The sequence below is a fragment of the Sinocyclocheilus rhinocerous genome, unplaced genomic scaffold (genome assembly GCF_001515625.1).
Source record: "Sinocyclocheilus rhinocerous isolate Xijiao unplaced genomic scaffold, SAMN03320098_v1.1 scaffold812, whole genome shotgun sequence".
NCBI classification, from domain to species: domain Eukaryota; kingdom Metazoa; phylum Chordata; class Actinopteri; order Cypriniformes; family Cyprinidae; genus Sinocyclocheilus; species Sinocyclocheilus rhinocerous.
In genome coordinates, this window is record NW_015639023.1 from 4,291 (window position 1) to 8,626 (window position 4,336).

Genomic DNA, 4,336 nt, shown 5'->3' on the forward strand with positions numbered 1-4,336 from the left:
CGGTAAAGAAACTTTTAGAAAAGTTTTAGAACTGTAAAATATATTTGTCGATGTAATGAAAATTGTTTGTTTGTTTATTTATTTGTACAAATGTTTAAAAATGTTTTTGTTCATATAAAGAAAGTCATCGGGGTTAAAGACAAGACATTGAATCTCACTGTGTAGATGAAGAAAATAAAAACAATACACGAAATACACTAACAACCAAAAAAAAAACCTGTTTATTTATTTATTTTTATTTTTATGACTATTTTTATATCTACTTATTTATGTCTTTAATTTTTCTGCATAACATAAAAGAAAATATTATGAAAAAAAATGTTTAAAAAATGTTTTTATCTATATAATATGAGTCACTGGGGTTCAAAACAACATGGAAATATAGACCAGCAAAGTAAAACAAAACATAAAACAAACCCAAAACCCAACAACAACTTAAAAAAAAAAACATTAAAAAAAACAACAACAAGCAAACATAAGAAACAAAACATTACGGTTCAAAGTCATTGGGGTTCAAAACAACATTTGAACACTTTGAATTTCATTTAAAACATGAAACAAAACCCAAAACATATAAAAAAACCAACAACAAAACAACACATTCTTACAGTTTTATAATGACACACGGATGAGTAAACAGTCATTATTTTTGGCTGAACGATCTCTTTAGGTCCTGATGGCTAATATTCAGCTGTCCTTATTTCCACTACACTCTCGACACTGATCAAGTATGAGCAGTCTAAGAAAAACAACTTCTCTTCTCCAGAGGGACTTCTTGGGCTTTGACACGTCTAGTCGAAGAACCGGGAACTTTCTGAGGTTGATTCAGCCTCGAGCAATATGAGCACAACAAGCAAAGATTATGACATGATCTGCGTCCAGCAGGGCCGCTGGAATTGTCCTCTGCTCGCTCACATTCCCAGAGACGCGTTCACACGCTCGCTCGCTCACTCTCTTCATGGAGGCTTGCAGTCGCAGAAGCAGAGATGTAACGTTCTTCCCTTTTGTTTCGCAGGGGATCTTCCCAGCCGGTTACGTTCACTTGAAGAAGGCTGTCGTCACGAACAGGGGGTAAGTGTCTTTATTCTGAATTACATCAAGCTGCTCCCTCCATAGAGAACAAATGGGCTGGACGAGGAAAGGCAACGGGAAAGAGATGGATGGAAGAGAAACGTTTTATTTATTCATTCATCTCAGTCCTCTGATTCCCTTTCTCCTCTCCTGCTGGCTCATGAGTTTCGTCACATGCCTGAAAGGCTGAGGTTTCATCTTTTTGGAAGGTCTCTTACTCTCATTTCTCTCTATCAAATATTTGCTTCAGATATGAAGCTTGGTGTGATGTGAGACCATCAGCTCCTGGGATTCAAAAGCTTCATGTATTTAATGTTTTTTGAGGGATAATTGATTTAATGGATAATCAGAGAGGTTTATATTGTCTTATGGGACATTTATAGTATACTTTAGAATTAAATTTAAAACGTATTAAAAAAAATATGTACTTGCAGATAGTATAATATTAATGAAATAAAATTGCACTTAAAGAGAGACACTTTCATGACTGTTTTAACACTCTTCACACCAATTTTAAGGAGTGCACTTTGTAATAATGTCAAATTAAAAGTTTTGCTTCAACATAATTTTTAAATCATCATGTTATTAGTTTACTTTATGTATTGTAGTTTGCACTTGAAGACGAAGAAATAGTCCACACAAAAAAAAAGAAAGAAAAAAAATACTCTTAGGTCATACAAGATATATGACAAGTATATGAGATTATTTCTTCAGCAGAACAGATTTGGAGAAATGTAGCATTCAATCACTTGCTCACCAATGGATCCTCTGCAGTGAATGGGTGCCATCAGAATGAGAGTCCAAACAGCTGATAAAAACATCACAATAATCCACAAGTAATCCACACCACTCCAGTCCATCAGTTAACAAATCCATCCTTAAGACCTTTTAATTTTTTAAATATTTGCTTCTGGCTAAAATATGAGTCTATAATCCATAATATTGCTTCCTCTGGTGAAAATGTTGTTTCGTCTGAATCAGAAGAGAAATATGCACAGATCAAAGACTATTTACAAGCCAAAACAGCCCAAAACAGATCTAAATAAATATGCCAGAGGATTTGGAAATTGATTTTTTTAACTGGAAGAAGCATTATTGTGGATTATGGACTCATATTTTGGCTAGAACTGATGGTTTAAATTTAAACCTCTTAATAATAGATTTGTTTCTTACAAACACACAGCTTTTCACTTCATAGGATGTTAACTGATGGACTGGAGTGGTGTGGATTACTTGTGGATTACTGTGATGTTTTAATCAGCTGTTTAGACTCTCATTCTGACGGCACCCATTCACTGCAGAGCAGTGGTGGTTCATCCATTTAGTGAACAAGTGATGTAATGCTACATTTCTCCAAATCTGATGAAGAAATAAACTCATGTACATCTTGGATGACCTAAGAGTAAGTAAAATGTCGGCGAATTTTCATTGTTGAGTGAACTATTCCTTATATTTGAGTATATATTAGTATATAGTACACCTTTTAGAAGTGCCTTTCTTTTCCACAAGGATTTACAAGCAGAAATGATGTTGTTCTTACAATCTAATGGTTGTAAAAGTCATTAGAAAATCAGGTTTTTTGTAAAGTTATTGATAAAAGACAAAATTATTGTTTGTACACTGAGATCGCTTTAGAACACATACAGATGCTTTTTGTATGTTCCATTTATTTCAAAAACATTACAGCAAATCCATCTTTAACTACATGTTGTCATTTGAACAAACATTCAATTGCTAATGCTAATTTGCAGTTCAGTACAGTAAGTGAGGCAGATGTTGATTCAGTAACTGCTGTGAGTTTCAGCGAAGGATTTATCTGACTGATTTTAAACCTGTAAATGTCAAGTTTGTAAATCGTGAAGCTAATCTACAAGCAATTTAAAGTAGTCTCCCACTGTCTGCACTCGAGCTACCCTTTTGTAGTTAGCAGAACTACAAGCTACAAACAAAAAGTACAAAACTTCATTAAAGCAACTATTTCACAATTTGGAGATCTTGTTTGTTCGCACGATCTGCGGGAAGAAACAATAAATCTGTGTTTGCACAGCTTTTGGTTGCGCCACACCGCTAATCGATGAAAAATAAAGCTAATTTCTGTTAGTTTCTCCCTAACACTACATTATACAATGTTTAAATCGCCAATCGGTATCCTCTTAATTCGTTAGCATATTTTGTAAATCTGGTAGATAAAATAGCTGAATGTTGTTCTGTGGAAAGATTGTTTTGTTTTTACAGATTGATTCACAGGTTTGAATCTGCTTCAGTGACACACTGCATATAAATGTTTAAGGCATGCACTGTAAAGATGGAGAAAACATGAAACAGTGAGCAAGAAAGAGAGCAGAGAAACTCTGGGCCGTCACTCCCAGTGGGATCTCTCTGCTGAAAACACGAGGGAAAACTGCACATCAGGGACTGTCGGTCGGCAGCTTCTTCTGTTTGTTTTAGCTTTTGATGTTTTCCAACTTGTTCACAGGTGTTTGCACACGGGATCGGGATTAATCGTTTGACAGCACTAATATATATATATATATATATATGTTAAAGTATTTAACGCAATTAACGCAGGGGCGGGGCCAGGGTTCGCCACTCCACTCACAATTGCTGTTTCTGTCACTTTTCTCTTGACAAGAATCACATCAAACGGGAGACGTTTCAGACGCGTACTCCAACTTTTTTAAGCACCAGGCGCAAGTTAAACGAGTGCGGAAACGGTACTGTTCTCGCAGCGCGTGCGCTTCAATTGCAAGCACAAAGACTGTAGCACTGTAGCCTGTATCATTTCATATCAAAGAGTGAAATAATCTACGGGCATGCAATGTCGTGGTCAGTTAAGTCATGAAGTTACCAAAAAGGCGAGTAAAGCTGCCAACTGTGCATGCATGTAATATATTTTATATGAGTCACATTTAAGAACATGTCTCTGAAATGGTTTTCAAAACTGTCCTGGAGGAGCAGCCCAGCACTGTCTCCCTCATCTAACACACTCGATTCAACTCGTCAGTTCATTAATAGAGACTTTAAGACCTGAAGCAAGTCAGAAAAGGTAAAAAAGAGTTGAGAGAAAATATGATGCGTGTCAGATCCGCTTCACGTTCAGCAGCGGCAGCTCTTAAAGAAATAGCAGCCAAAATAAACTAATAACCAGCTGCTGTGCTGTCTGTTAATCAAAGGACAAAGAAGAAAAAAGAGGAAATCATACAATTTTTATACAGCTTTAAGGATTCATCTATATTTAATTTAGAATCAAATTGAATTTAGAAAA

General features: G+C 35.7%; 1 protein-coding gene across 1 annotated transcript in view; it reads left to right on the forward strand.

Annotated features, from left to right (window-relative positions):
- The first annotated feature begins 1,018 nt into the window (after positions 1-1,018).
- Positions 1,019-4,336, forward strand: part of LOC107750976 (dedicator of cytokinesis protein 3-like) — a 150,430-nt gene continuing 147,112 nt past the window's right edge. Inside the window, exon 1 of the mRNA XM_016566543.1 lies at positions 1,019-1,071. The gene's annotated coding sequence lies outside the window, so the exon portion shown is untranslated. The remainder of the gene's footprint in view (positions 1,072-4,336) is intronic.